The sequence below is a fragment of the Nannospalax galili genome, unplaced genomic scaffold, assembly GCF_000622305.1.
Source record: "Nannospalax galili isolate Female #2095 unplaced genomic scaffold, S.galili_v1.0 scaffold95, whole genome shotgun sequence".
NCBI classification, from domain to species: Eukaryota; Metazoa; Chordata; class Mammalia; order Rodentia; family Spalacidae; genus Nannospalax; species Nannospalax galili.
Genome location: NW_008342393.1, coordinates 4,131,129 through 4,146,954, shown reverse-complemented (window position 1 = coordinate 4,146,954; position 15,826 = coordinate 4,131,129). Strand labels below are relative to the sequence as shown.

The following is a 15,826-nucleotide window of genomic DNA, read 5'->3' as shown; positions in this document are numbered from 1 at the left end:
ATTAAAAAAATAAACTTTTTAAAAAATATTTTATTATTTTTATTTTGTGTGTATGAGTGTATTGCCTGCATGTATGTGAGTACACTCATGTCGTGCAGTGCTGCGGAGGTCAGAAGAGGGCTTCGGATTCCCCTGGAACTGGCGTTCGTAGCCACCATGTGGGTGCTGGGAATTGAACCTGGGTCCTCTGCAAGAGCAGTCAATGCTCTTAACCGCTGAGCCATCTCTCCAGCCCCCAAAAGAATTTTTTAAATGTTAGAAAGGTCTTTACTAAGCCCACATTGACCTTACACTCCTCTAGGGCGACTTTAAGAGTTGGCACCAGCCAGGCATGGTGGTGCATGCCTTTAATTCCAGCACTCTGGAGCAGAGGCAGGCAGATCCCTGTGAGTTCGAGGGCAGCCTGGTCTATATAGGGAGTCCTAGGCCTGCTGGGGGCTACAGGGAGATGCTGTCTCAAAAAGACCAAAACAAACAAACAAAACCAAAAACCAAACAAAAAGAGTTGGCACCATGGCTGAAGACATCAAGACTGAAACCAAGAACTATAAAACTGCTCCTTTTGACAGATACTTCCCAAACCAGAACCAGACCAGGAACTGCTGGCAGAACTACCTGGACTTACACCACTGCCAGAAAGCAAAGGAAGTGATGACTCTGTGTGAGTGGTATTGGTGTGTTACAAGTCCTTCTGCCCCAGATCCAGCCTGAGACAACCACCCGGTAGAAGCACATTTCCTGGGACAGTCTGATCTGGCTCCATCCTTCCTGTCCTCTCTGTTTTCTGTCCTCTGTCCTTCTCTCCAGGTAGTAAAGGGGTACCTGAGTATATGATGGTTCCTACCCTGGGACCCTGACTTATGATGCAGCAACTAATAAAAGCTCACTGGGAAAGTGAAAAGAAAATGTTAGGAAAATGTTTAAAAGAGGAAAAGATATGTTGAGGAAAAGCTCTCAGTTCTTGAAGGTAGGAGTTCTCCTAACTCTGGGACTGACATTCAGAATCCGTTCAATAAATATTTTTATGGTTGATTGACTTTAAGGCTCAAAAAATAGGAACACAATTACTTATTAAGGTTAGTTGTTGGATTTAGGATTTTTTTTTTTTTTTTAATCTATCTGGGGCTGGAGAGATGGCTCAGAAGTTAAGAGCACCGGCCGTTCTTGCAGAAGACCTGAGTTCGAATCCCAGTACCCACATGGCAGCTAACAACTGTCCATAACTCCAGTTCCAGGGGATCCATCCACTATCACCTTCTGTCCTCTGTGGGAATTGCACAATATGGGTACACTTGCACACATTGAGGTGCACTTACACACATACGCATAAAATAAAAATAACATTTTAAAAATGTCTTTACTGATTCTATGACTTATGACTGGGGAAAACTTATTTTTCTAAAATATAAGTGAATCATAGGCCTATTTCAAATGGGAGCTCTAAATATTTGATGATTCAGTTGAGCTGATGAGTCTGCTTTGGAAGAAGAGTTTTGAGAAAGTAAGCTCTTTTACATCTTGAACATCAGAATCAAATTATGTAGACGTTGTTTTAGTCAATAACGATATAGTTGAATTGAAAGGGAAGAAGGGTTATTGGGGTCAAGAACAAATAGATTTACAAATTTATCTTTATAATTCCATATCCTTAGGGAAGAATCTGGTTTTTAAAGCTACTTTTGGTTATGGATGTAGCCAGTGGGCTTGGGCAACTTAACAGTTGACTTAATTTGAGCGGTCACATTAAATAAGACTGGAAAGCTAGGTTAGGGGATGCCAATGTTGTATTTGTTTTCTAGTTTATAGTATCTTCTGGTAACAGAAAAATTGGTTGGTCCTTTTGTTCTGTAATTTAATGGGTAACTAGTAACGTGCTTGAGTCTTTCCTGTACAGTTTTAATTTACCCATCAAATTGAATCTAGTGTTCTTAGGTGTGGTCAGATTGTGTTTCATTAGTGCCTTGTCCTTCATTTATTCACTTGGAAATTCTTCAGCCTAATACCTCCTTTTTCCAACATAACTGTGTGGTCTCAATTCTGTTGTTGGCCTTCTGTGTGAACTATGTCACACTGGGCAAGCCAGTAAGTTGCTTTGGAGTTCAGTTTCCTGATCTGTAGAACAAAAGAATCTGGCTTGATATATCTTTAGTTTGATTTTGTAATTCCTTTGCTCATTAGACATTTATGAAGTGCCTTCTTATGTGCCGGCATAGTATAGAGTGCTCTGGGTGCAGTCCATTTACCCTCAGAGACTGGGCTAATCATAAAGAACTTCCTTTACTTTCTTCAGATTAATTTACTCTTTTACTTCTGAAAAAAATAGATTGTGTTGGCAAAATCTCTCAATTTTTACCATGTAAGGTGCTCATTGAGATAGCTGATATTGTTTAGATCTTCATCTCCAGAAATACTCATGTTTTTCTTCTTTGCTAAAGCCACTCCCCCATTCTCACCCCTCATTTATAAGCCAATTTCTTGTCCTAGAAAAAAGCTCTTAGAACTCTCAGTCCCTTTATGATTAGTTTTTGTTTTTCTTTAGTTGAAAGGAAATACAGCCTGTAGAATAAGATTCAGTGATCAGAAACATTAGCCTGCCTTTTCCTCTTCCCTTTCTCCACTCTTTCTGGGGCCTTGGGCGTGCTAGGCAAGAGCTCTGCTGTGGATCTCTAACTAATAAACTAGTGACCTCTTGAAGTGGGGTGGGGAAATGACCGGTTAGATGGCTAACAGATAAAAGCACTTGCTGAACAGCCTTGGCAACCTGAATTCTATCCCTGGAGCCCAAGGTGGAAGGAGACAGAGACAAAGATAAAGACAAAAGCATAATGATTACTTTTTTTTTTTTAAGAGAGACCTAAATAATTGTATAGGGAAATTTTGTGAGATTAAGATGCTTTGAGTTGGGCTGCAGAGGAAGCTTAGGAGATCAGTGAGGAACCAGGTAATGTTCAGGTAAAATAAAACTGGCGGCTTGAATAGAACTGGATAATAAAGAATAAATTAAGAAGAAGGGCAGCTAATAGGACTTGCTAATAGAATATGAAAATACAGGGGTTGGACGACTGGGATGAAGATTGCACCAGTTAGTACTTTAGTCATGTTGGATACCTCAAAATAATATGATTTAAGAATTATGGAAATTGGGCTGGGCATGGTAGCCCATGCCTTTAATCCCAGCGCTGAGGAGGCAGAGGCAGGCAGTTCGAGGCCAGCCTGGTCTACATAGTGAGTTCCCGACCAGCTGGGGTTACAGAGACCCTGTCTCAAAAAGAGTAAAAAAAGTAAAATTATGTAAACTGCCAGATATAGTGGTGCATGCCTTTTCCATCTCAGTACTCAAGAAGCAGAGGCAGGTGGTTCTCTGTGAAATGGAGGCCAGCCTGGTCTACATAGTAAGTTCCAGGCCAACCAGGGCTACATAATGAGACCCTCCTTTTTTTTTTTTTTTCCTTTTGAGACAGGGTCTCCCCGTAGCCTTAGCTGGCCTAGAACTCACTATGTAGACCAGGATGGCCTCAAACTCAAAAAGAACCACCTGCCTCTGCCTCCGAAGGGCTGGCATTAAAGGCGTGGGCCACCACACCCGGCCTTAATGAGACCCTCTTAAAAGAAAGAAAGGGGGCTGGAAAGATGGCTCAGTGGTTAAGAACGCTGACTGTTCTTATAGAAGACCCAAGTTCGAATCCCAGCACCCACATGGCACCTAACAACTGTTTATAACTACAGTTCCAGGGGATCCAACAGCCTCTTCTGTCCTCTGTGGGCATAAATAATAATAAATATAAGAAAGAAAGAAAAAGGAAAGAAAGAAGTGGAAATTATACTTTTTGATTCTTGTTGCAAAGGAACAGTAGATGACTCTGGGAGGAAAGATACTGATTTCCTGGAAACAGATTGGAATATTATTCTGACAGGTTAGAAGAGTAGACACTTTATTGTACAGAAATTGAAAATGAGGGCTGGAGAGATGGCTCAGCAGTTAAGAACACTGGTTGTTCTTGCAGAAGACCTGGGTTCGAGTCCCAGCACCCACATAGCAGCTAACAACTGTCCATAACTCCAGTGCCAGGGGATCTGACGGCCTCTTCTGTCCTCCGTGGGCACTTACCTACATGTGGGCAATATACTCATACACATAAAATAAAAAAATAAAATATAAAAGAAATCGAGAATGAAATGTTAACGCATGGAAAATCATTCTGTCCCTTTTTGCTCCCAGGGCCTGGTCTTAGAAGCCAGTATGAACTCAGTGACTTGCTGAGGCTCCCATTAATAATGATGCTCAGAATTCATTCCAATCAAAAGACCACTTTTGCAAAGTAGCTAAACGAAGATAAAATTGATCCAGGCATGATGGCACATGCCTGTAATTCTAACACTGAGAAGACTGAGGCACCAGTATCAGGATTTCAAGACCATCCTCAGCTACATAGGGCCTTTGAGTTTGAGGCTAGCCTGAGCTTATGAGACTCTGAAAAAGAAAAAGAAAATGAAATAAAAAAATCAATTATAAACTGAAGTATATAAATGTACTTTCTCTGGGATATTTTCCCAATTTTGGCATGTTAAATAAAATAGTATAACCTTATCTAAGAATAAGAAAGTCTGGGGTTGGGGATTTAGCTCAGTGGTAGAGCCATGGGTTCGGTCCTCAGCTCTGGGGAGGGGAAAAAAAAAAGGCAAAAGAAAGTCAAAGGATTGCAAAGTATTAGATTAGTTAAAAGACTTGCAGTCAAGCTGGGCATTGTTCATAGAGTTCCAGGCCAGCTGGAGCTACAAGGAGACTGTCTCAAAAACACCAAAAACAACTTGCAGTCTTAACTCAAGCTCCTTAATAACCATGTGACCAAGGCAGTTTGGAGGCTTATTTCCTTTTCTGTAAAATAGTTGTTGAGCATGCTTCACAGTGCTGGTAAAAATCCCAAATAAGATCTTGAGTGTCAGGGTGCTCTGAAAACAGGACTGAAGCCACCAAGTACTGAACACAGTTCTACTTTTGAGGAGTCCTTACAGAGACTAAATATTTAGGAGACCAGGAGGATAGATTGCATCATAGCTGTGTGTGTTGAAGTGGTTTCTACTATAGCGCTCAATTTTACAGACCCCTTCAAGTGGCTTTATAATTCATAGCCACATTGATTTGTAAGAGATGACCCTGGATAAATCTAAGTGCTAGAATAAAATGTATAAGTACATTTGATTTTTATTCCCATATTTGATAATCAGAACTTTATTCCTAGCCATATTCCTAAAATAAAAGGCAGCAATAAAAGGTTCGGTTTTTGTTTTTTTTTTTGTCTTTTGTCTTTTTTGAGACAGGGTCTTCCTGTAGCCCCAGCTGGCCTGGAACTCACTATGAAGACCAGGCTGGCTACAGAGATCCACCTGCTTGTGCTTCCCAGGTGATAGGACTAAAGGTGTGCGTCACTATGCCCAGCTTTCTCTTTTAACTTTTCCTTCTTTTATTTTACCTTTGGGCTGGAGTGGAATTTTTTTTTTATGTTTTATTATTTTTATTTTATGTGTATGAGTGTATTGCCTGCATGTGTTTAAGTGCACCCGTGTTGTACAATGCCTGTGAAGGTCAGAAGAGAGCATCAGATCCCTTGGAACTGGAGTTATGAACACCTGTTAACTGCCATGCTGTTCGTAGTCACCATGTGGGTGCTGGGAATCGAACCCGGGTCCTCTGCAAGTGCTCTTAACCGCTGAGCCATCTCTCCAGCCCCTGGAATTAAAAAAAAATCTTTTAAAAATACTCTGCAAGAACAGCCAGTGTTCTTAACCAATGAGCCATCTCTCCAGCCCCGTGGAGTGAGATTTTATTTGGTTTATTTGGAAGTATGTTTTCCCTTAAGAAATGAAAAGTGCAAATATGCCGCAGACAAAACAATAAAAATGGAAAAATTAAAAAGGAGATCCCCTCCCCTCCTTCCTTTTTTAAGACAGTCTTACTATATAGCTCTGGCTGGTCTGGAACTCACTGTGTAGATTAGACTGACCTCAAATTCAGAGATCTACCTGCCCTGCCTTCCTCTGCTGGGATCAAAGGGGTGTACCACCGTAAACATTGAAAACAAACAAGGAGAAGCATTGAAAACAAACAAAAAAAGACTTAAATTATTCCCCTCCTTCCTTTTTTAAGACAGTCTTACTATATAGCTCTGGCTGGTCTGGAACTCACTGTGTAGATTAGACTGACCTCAAATTCAGAGATCTACCTGCCCTGCCTTCCTCTGCTGGGATCAAAGGGGTGTACCACCGTAAACATTGAAAACAAACAAGGAGAAGCATTGAAAACAAACAAAAAAAGACTTAAATTATTTCAAGCAAAGTCTGACCCCTCCCCCACCAAGGTCTTAAATGTTCTTGGAAAATCTGTCTTTGTGTTTTCATATGCTAAAATTAGAGGTCATTAGAGGAAAGATTAGTCTTTAAGGGGGAAATGAATAAAAGCCAGGGAGAGGATTTTTCTTTTCAGGGTAAAGGTAGGGAAAGGAATGAGGCGGTGCTTTTTGAGAACTGCTCCTTTTAAAGATTTCCAGCCTTCTAGTGGTACATTGGGTCACTGAGCATTATTTTTATTAGTAAGTGCTTTTTTGCTAAAATGCGTAAAGCCAGTCTCTTTATACTCTTTAACCTCAATGCTGTGTAATTCCCATCAATCACAGGAAAGGTACTTTACTAACACAGGATTTTCATTAATGAGATGTTTAGATTCATTGACTTTTTCGGTAGGCTCAGACTACCTTATTGTCTATTTAAAATATTACTCTGATTGGTTTGTTTTTTTGTTATTTTTTTGGGGGGGCGTCTTTTTGAGACAGGGTCTCCCTGTAGCCCCAAGCTGGCCTGGAACTTGATGTGTAGACCAGGCTGGCCTTGAACTCACAGAGATGTGCCTTCATAGACATCCCTTTTGGTGGTTGGGGGGGCGTTGTCAGTGGTGCACCGCCTCTTCATTCCTTTCTTTTTCCCTAGTGTTTTGGATTTGTTTGATTTTGTCCTAAGTTTTACTTAACATATCCTACTTGTTCCAACACTTTATGGTCATTATTTGAAGGAAGAATGAGGAAAATGTATAATTTGCAATACTGGTCCTCTTTTGCTAGTGTGAAAGGCTCTGAAAATTTCTTTCTTTATGGACCCTTTGTAGAATTTGATAAATGTTGACAACTTTGCATTTTAATATTTTACATTTTTATTGTCTCATATCCAATACCTGCTTTCCATAAACTTCATAGTTATTAAACGAATTTTATTCTATGTAGACTCCTGCCTCTGCTTCCCAAGTGCTAGGATTAAAGGCGTGTGCCACCATGCCCAAATCTTTTGCTGTTTTTTTTTTTTTTTGTCTTTTTGAGACAGGGTTTCCCTGTAGCCCCAGCTGTCCTGGAACTCACTATGTAGACTAGGCTGACCTTGAACTCACAGAGGTCCGCCTGCCTCTGCCTCCCAAGTGCTGGGACTAAAGGCATGCACCACCATGCCCAGCTGCTGTTTTTTTTAACTCCTTGAATACTTTAACTCACTAAAGGTAGGACTATTTAGTGATTTCTGACCCAGTTCGTATAATTTTTTGCCTCAGAAATTCAGCATGCTCCAGATACAGATGTTTAATAGTTTCTTGGGCTGTCAATAAGTTATTAATATGAAATATTAAAGTGTAATGCTATCACATTTATCAAATTCTAAAAGGAATCCAAAGGAAAGAAAATTTTAGAGCCTTTCACTCAAAAATAAAACCCCACAAAAAACAAAACCAGTATTCGATGCTGGGCGTGGTGGCCCATGCCTTTGATCCTAGCACTTGGGAGGCAGAGGCAAGCAGATCTCTGTGAGTTCAAGGCCAGCCTCGTCTACATAGTGAGGTCCAGGCCAGCTGGGGCTACAGGGAGACCCTGTCTCAAAAAGATGAAAAAAAAAAATTCTAATAATCTTAATTATAGACGATTTTCCTCATCCCTCTGCCTCTGTCAGATTTAATGACTTGTAAGTACTACATCCAAAGGTAGCATATTTTAAATATTCTATTTTACATTGATACTAGTTTAGAACTAGTGCATATAAATTTTGTCCAAGGGACTTTATATTTCAGTGACCAATGGTTTTCACTTATAAACTTTTCTCTAGAGTCTTTAATGTACTGTGCTTTATTCATTACTGAGAGGTTGAGTATATTTTTAATTTTTACCCTGCATGTTTTCCCCTTTTAAACCTTGATCCTGTTCAGAGTTTCCAGCATTTGGGATCTGGAAGTGTTACAAATGAAAACTGTTGACTCTTCTGTAGTAACACACGCTGCCAGTTTGCAAGTGTCTGGGTAGGACTTCCTTTAACAACTAGTTTGGGCAGCCACCTGTCTCATATGAACTATCTTTAAGAATTTGGGGAGAATTTATATGCTGCATATTTTTTTAAACAACCAGTAAGACCTTAAAATGGAAATCACAGTAGTAAATAGAACCAGAGTTCTAGATGCGTGTATATTTTCAGATTTGTTCTCATCTTGGGATGTGATTCGGGTCATAAGTTGGAAAGTACCTTGAATCTAGGCTTACTCTGATTTTAACAGGGATGAAGTATTCCATCAAAAGTACAAGTGCAGGTAGGCTTCTTGCCAGCCTGTAATCTTAGCACTTAGAAGGCTGAAGGAGAGTAGAGAGTTTTAGGTGAGTCTGGGCTATATAGCTAGACCCTGTCTCAAAAGTGAAAAATAAACAAAGTTCAGATGCTCTCTGTACACTCAAGATGATACCTCATGTCACCCACCAGAGAGTTTTGCTTAATGAATTCTCTTCTTATGCCATGGTAACTGCTGAGCTGGAATGAAGTTGGTTACCTCCTCCTTATCACATCAACTGCACGTTTCAGTTTTTTGTTGTTTTTGAGACAGGGTCTCCCTGTAACCACCAGCTGACCTGGAATTCTCTATGTAGACCAGGGCTGGCCTTGAACTCACAGAGATCTGCCTGTCTGTGCTGGGATTAAAGGTGTGTACCACCATGCCCGGCTCCACATTTCAGATTGTATTCTGCACAGATATGGTCCTTTTTCCCTTTTTGATGTGTATGTGGGGAGTATAGCAGTGAATGCAGTGCCCATGAAATCCAGAGGCATCAGACCCCCATGGAGCTGGAGTTTCAGTAGTTGTGAGTCTCCCAACATGGGTGCTGGGAACTGAACTCAGGTCCTCTGCATGAGCAGTACTTGCTCTTGACTGCTGAGCCATCTCTCCATTTTAAAAGATACGTTCTTAAGTCTTTCTTTAGAAAAATACTATGTTTTAGTTGGAACACTAACACTATGGAGTTTTCTACTCTGGAAATTGCTATGAAACTTTTTAGTTCTTCAGTAATTTTTTTTTTTGTATGTGTGATAATTATAGTCATCCTTTTGGGCCATTTCATTTGGATTTCTAATAGAATCCTGGCAATAAAAATATGACATAAAAAATTTTGTTCTTAAGGGCCAGCTTCATGTTCACTTGGTAAAAGCACTTGCTGCCAAGCCTGACAACCTGAGTTTGATCCCAGGGCCCACATTGTGGAAGAAGAGAACTTGGTCTTACAAGTTGTCCTCTGACCTCCACACATGCACCAGTGGCATGTGCATACTTACACATACCACACACCCACACACAAATAGGTAATTAATGGAAAAATAACTTTGTTTTAAGAAATTATTAAATAATTTTAAATTAAATAATTAAGAAAATATTAAAATTATAAAAATATTAAATTATTGAATATAATTAAGAAAAAAATTCTTACAGTAAGTCAATATGGATGGAGGAAATTTCACAGAGTCCCACCTCTAGATGAAGAGCTCCAAGGCAATCCATGGCTGCCGAGAGAGGGAGAATCAGTTCCTCCAGGGACCAGGCCCCTGATGGGTTATTTAATCCCAAGTGGTCACTCCTAAACACACTTATACAGGAGCACCATTAAATAGACTTAGTACATTATTTATTTATGTGTGTGTATGTAACAAAGAGGACAAGAAATTGAGGGGGAAGGGAATGTGGGAGGAATTGGGGGATTTGGCAGGGAAGCAGGGGTGGAAATGATATAAATACAGTACTTGTGTATGAAATTCTCAAAAAGAAATTTATAAGAAAAAATGTGCTTCACTTTTGCAAACAAAAATAATAAAATTAGCACTCAGTCTTAGTGTTATGTCAGGTAGTTCTCATAATAGGTCTGTCAGTTTACACAGCATTGACAGTATATGAGTTCTTACCTCTTTTTGCCTTCAAGAGCATTATTATTACAAACAGGTATTGCAGGGCTAGAATGATGGCTTAGTGGTTAAGAGCACTGGCTGCTCTTGCAGAGGACCCAGGTGTGGGTCCCAGCACCCACAAGGTGGCTAATAACCATCAGTAATTCCAATTCCAGGAGGTCCAATGCCCTCTTCTAGCCTCTTTGGGCATTGCATACATGGGTGCACTTACATGCAGGCAAAACATTTATACACATAAAAATAAATTTAAAAATATTCTTATGCTGGGAGTGGTGGCGCATGTTTTTAACCCTAGCACTTGGGTGGCAGAGGCAGGAGGACCTCTGTGAGTTCAAGGCCAGCCTGGTCTACATAGTTCCAGGCCAGCTGGGGCTAAGGGAGACTTTGTCGCAAAGAGACCCAAAATAAGTAAGTAAATAAATAAATTAAATAAATAAAGGTATTGCACCTTTGTTAGGGGAAAATACACTTATAATCAACTTTTTGTAAGTCTGTAACCTATTAAAACTGTAAACCTAAAACTTACTAATAAAGTTACTTTTACTAATTTATAGAGAGGTGAATTTTGATCTTTTTTGTTTGTTTTGAGACAGGATTTCCCTATGTAGTCCAAGCTGGACTTGAACTGTACTATAGTCACCTAGACTGCCCTCAAAATCGTGATCCTCATGCCTCATCCTCCCAGGTGCTGGGATTACTAATGTGCCACCATGCTTGGCAAACATTCTGTTCTTTATGCTCAGAATTATTGTGGAATCTTTAAGGTTGGAAGTCCAGAAGGAAAAATAAATTAAGTCATTTATTAAATAGGTTTGTTTCTGGCCTTTCATGTGTCTGAGTACAGCAACGAAACACAAATCTGCCTTTGTATAGTTTGTTTTTCAGTTACAGGAAACAGATTGTGAAAAATACAATATGCTAGATGACTTTGCGAAGTATAAAAAAATAATGAAGCAGGAGTAAGATTGTGGCTGTAGGGAAAGAGGATTACACTTTTGTTTAATTCTGTTTTTGTGTTTGTCTTTTTTGAGACAGGGTCTCCCTGTAGCACCAACTGGCTTGTAACTTACTAGGTAGACCAAGCTGGCCTACTCTCAGAGATCTGCCTGTCTCTGCCTCCCAAGTGCTGGGATTACGGGTGTTCGCCACCACTCCTGTTTTTTGTTTTTAAGGCAGGGTCTCCCTATAGCCTCAGCTTAGTAGAACTCACAAAGATATATCTCCCCCTGCCACCTGAGTGCTGGGATTAAAGGTGTATACTACCAAAGCCTAGTGAGAGTATTATATTTTAAGGGTATCAGGGAAAGCCCTCACAGATGATGACAATAAAGGAAGGAATCAGCAGTCATGAGGGAATGTGCCCCATAAATCCCTTTAGCCAGCTAGAGAAAGTTACCAGACAGTAAACAGTAAGCACAAAGCCCTGGGACAGGAATGGGCCTGCTGTCACAACAAAGTAGTGCAGCTGGAACAGAGAGCTTAGGAGATGTAACTGGAGATGAGACCAAAGAGGCACTAGGGTACAGGTTGTATAAGGCCCACTGGGCCATTGTGCAGACTGTGGCTTTTACTCAGGGTCGGACAGGAGTGATTTGAGGTTCCCTCAACCATGTTTATATCCAGCAAACCAAAAAATACTTGTGTCCTGATTTTTGCTTTTTCAGAAGCTTTTTCTTCTTATATAATTTGAGTACTAAGTCATACATAGATTCAGACATTTATGTCAGTGAGAAAATTTCCCTAAAATAACAGATCTTAGGTATTAAAATTAAATTTTAAAAAGGAAGTATGGGCTGGGCATGGTGGTGCACACCTTTAATCCCAGCACTCGGGAGGCAGAGGCAGGTGGATCTCTGTGAGTTCAAGGCCAGCCTGGTCTGCATAGTGAGTTCCAGGACAGCTGGGGCTACAGGGAGACCCTGTCTCAAAAAGACCAAAAAAAAAAGGAAGTATGACAGGACATTCTGTCTGTAAGTGTATAACCCTTGGTAATTCCTGTATAGCCCTGCTTTATTACCAAGTTTCCAGTCCTAAACTCAGAAAAGAAAAATCAAAGGGGTGTGTGTGTAAGACCTTCTGGATAGTAGCTAGATATCTGTCTACTCCAGTGTTATTTTAACAATGTATGTTTCAAACATTTTTTAGGAAACATGATGTAGAATAATAAAACATAGCTTATAGTTTAAAGATTGATTAAAAAGCAAATATCTATATAATCATCAGTTAGATGCCTAAAAATGCATTGTTGCCAGCACCTAGAGGAAACATTCTGTGTCCAGCTACCTCCTAATCCGTACTGTTATTTAGAGATAGCCAGATTCTGACACTGTGATAATTGCTTGCCTCTCTTTGAGTCCTCACCAGTGTGGTTTGCTTTTGTCTATTTTTAAGTTTTGTGTGGATGGAATAACACAGTGTGTGGATTTTTCATTTTGTTTTTTGAGACAGGGTCTCACTGTATAGCCCTAATTGTCCTGGAACTTCCTGTGTAGACTAGGCTGGACTTAAACTCACAGAGATCTGCCTACCTCTGCTTCCTGAGCTCTGGGATCAAAGGTATGTACCACCATGCCTGGGTAGTTTGTAGTTTTCTTCTGATTTCTTTCAGAACCTAAAACTATGTAACTTTCACATCCATTTTGTTATATAGATCTGTAGTTAAATATCATTGACCTGCCAGGCGTGGTGGTGCACACTGGGGAGGCAGAGGCAGGTGGACCTCTATAGGTGCTCACCAACTATTTGCTGAATGGATTTGACCTGACTGCTGCTCTCTTGACAGAACTGTGTAGAATTTTTGTAGGTTTTATTTTATGCTATCTGATGAAGGCTGCCCTGTTTTAGCACCAGTAGTTTAGGGTGGTGGCTAATTCTGTTCCTACTAGTAACCATAGTTGGTTTACCACCATCTGTTATAATCTAAGAGAAAGTGATTTCAGTCAGTCTATTGAAGTTTGTGTTCACATTTTCAAGAGATTTCAAAGGCTAACCATTGATTTACACAGTGCTTCATTTCTCCACAAAAAGGAAAAAGCATCAGTTCTACCTATCCTTGCCTAGGTCTGTTTCTAGAAATCCAGCCACTTATTCCTGCTTCTGTTGTGGCAATCATAGGATAAATACCTTTGTTTAAAAGTGTCTTGCTTTGTGCAATTTAGCCACACAGCATCTTTTTTAAAGGGCTAGTCTACAAGAACACTTTGTAGTAGTAATTCATTCAACATTTTGTTAGGGAGCTGGCAAAAAATGATCACTCATATAAGTGATTTAGGGCAAGTGATTTATTTCATCTTTGCTCTACTCATAAGCAAGATCATTAGAACTAGCTCAGATTTTTCTGACTTTCGTTTGTAAGTAAAATCTTTTTTTGAGAGATGACTAAAAGGTCATCACTCAGAGCTAGAAATAAGATATTAGAATGGTAATTTTGCCTAGTAAATGCATTTTATCAGTCATTTCAAGCAGATATATCACCTGATTTTTGTGAGCTTTTCTCTTTTAAGATCAGCCAAAGACTTGTATGAGATTCAGAACCCAGTTAATTCATCTCTATTTCCAACAGAGACTTCCTGCTAGACAAGACAAATTAGAGTTTTCCTACTGACTTGGTGAGTTCTTTGTAGGTTTGTTTATTTATTTATTTATTTAATTTATTTATTTAGTGTTTTTTGAGACAGGGTCTTCCAGCTGGTTTGGAACTCACTATGTAGACCAGAGATCCACCTGCCTCTGCCTCCAGAGTTTCGGGATCAAAGGCGTACGCTACCACGCCTGGCTGTGTAGTTTTATTTTAAATGTAGTTTGATCAAGAGAAATAAAGCAGAATAAGATGGAAAGAAATGCTTACCTGACTAAAGATGTTCATCTTGACTACACTCTATTGCTTCGTTAAGTGCAAGTAGGAGGTTAGATTGAAGTCGTAAGGCAAGCATGTAAGTTTCAGGATTTTTTTTTTTTTTAATGTGGGTGTGGAGGCCAGAGGACAACCTTGGGTGTCATCCTCAGAAACAGTGTCCACCTCCTTTGAGACAGGGTCTCCTGAGAGCCCCAGGGATCCTCTTGTCTCTGCCTCTCAGCAGTTCTGGGATTACAAGTGAGTACCACCGTGCAGCCTGGCTTTTTATATATGGATACTAGGGATTGAACTCAGGACCTTGTTCTTACAAGGCAAGCACTTAACTGAGCCATCTCCTCAGCCCAACCCAAAGAAACTTTTTTTTTTTTTGTCTGAGACAGGGTCTCCCTGTAGCCTCAGCTGGCCTGGAACTCACTGCTTAGACCAGGCTGGCCTTGAACTCATATAGAGCCCTGCCTCTGCCTCGAGTGCTGGGATTAAAGGCGTGTACCACCATACCAGGCTCCAAAGAAACATTTTTCTAAGTGACTTCAGTAAAGGTTTTATTCTAAATATACCTGCTGAACTAAACAAAAACTGTTTATTCAGTGTTTTCTGATAACTACTATATACTAGGAAAAGGTGGAGGGGAGCAAACATGTTTGTATTTAATTTTATTTTGTTCGGTTTTTGAGACCTTGTCACACTATGTAACACAAGCCTGGCTGGAACTCATGATCCTCCTGCCTCAGCCCTCTTGAGTGTTAGGATTATAGGCATATACCACTACTCCAGGTTGGATTTAAAGTTGTAATCAGGCTTGATAATACTTGGTATGGAAACCTTAGAATAAGATTATTTTTCTCCCAAGAGCTCTTCAAGGGTTGGGATTACAGTTTATAAAATGGAATACCGTAAGCAATGCGTAGGCTTTTTTTACTCTGTAAAAGGAGTTTGATTTTGAGCATTTTGCCTTTGTGTGTTGTACCTTAGAACTCAGCTCTTTATATGTAACTTTAAAATAAAATCTTCGGGCATGGTGTGTGGCTCACGCCTTTAATCCCAGCACTCAGAAGGCAGAGGCAGGCAGATCTCTGTGAGTTCAAGGCCAGCCTGGTCTACACAGTGAGTTCAGGACAGCTGGGGCTACAGGGAGACCCTGTCTCAAAAAAAAAAAAAAAAAAAAAAAATTGGCCACCATCTTAAAATTTTTACCTTGTGCTTTGTGAGAGTTTTGTCTCAGATCTCTGTGTATATTTTTGCAGTCTTATTGGGTAAAATGGATGTTACTGCATTTTGAACTTTTAACTTATGACAGGTTATCAGGAGCTAAGGACACTCTGTTAAGATAGACATTCTGTCTAACTTTCCCGTTTTCTCAGCCTGTGTTGTTTTACTTTCTCCTTCACTCAGGAATTTGGAATGTATACTTGAGACTGAGAACTTCTGCTCTTCCTTTTTTCTATTTAGTTTACTTAGGTCCTTAACATTAACATAGTTCACTGGTTGGCTAGATTGGCTGCCCAATGAGGCCCCAGGACCCCCATCTCCATTTCCCAGGACTGGGATTACAAGAGTTTACCACCATGCCCAGCCTTTTACTTGGGTTACTTGGATGCTGGAGATTCCAACTCAGGTCCCTGGGACTTTACCCACTGAGCCACATCTCTCCTTCTGTTCCTCTCTCCCCCTTTCCCTATCCTTCTCCCTCTTTCCTTTCTGTCTTTTCCCTTCCTCTCTTCCTTT

The 15,826-nt window shown here is 40.1% G+C and overlaps 1 protein-coding gene across 5 annotated transcripts in view; it reads left to right on the top strand.

Annotated features, from left to right (window-relative positions):
• Positions 1-15,826, top strand: part of Spop (speckle type BTB/POZ protein) — an 84,353-nt gene that overhangs the window by 27,505 nt on the left and 41,022 nt on the right. Inside the window, exon 2 of one of the 5 annotated variants that reach the window (XM_029566075.1) lies at positions 13,808-13,853. The exons of the other annotated variants lie outside the window; for them this stretch is intronic. The gene's annotated coding sequence lies outside the window, so the exon portion shown is untranslated. The remainder of the gene's footprint in view (positions 1-13,807; positions 13,854-15,826) is intronic. 5 annotated transcript variants of the gene reach the window in all.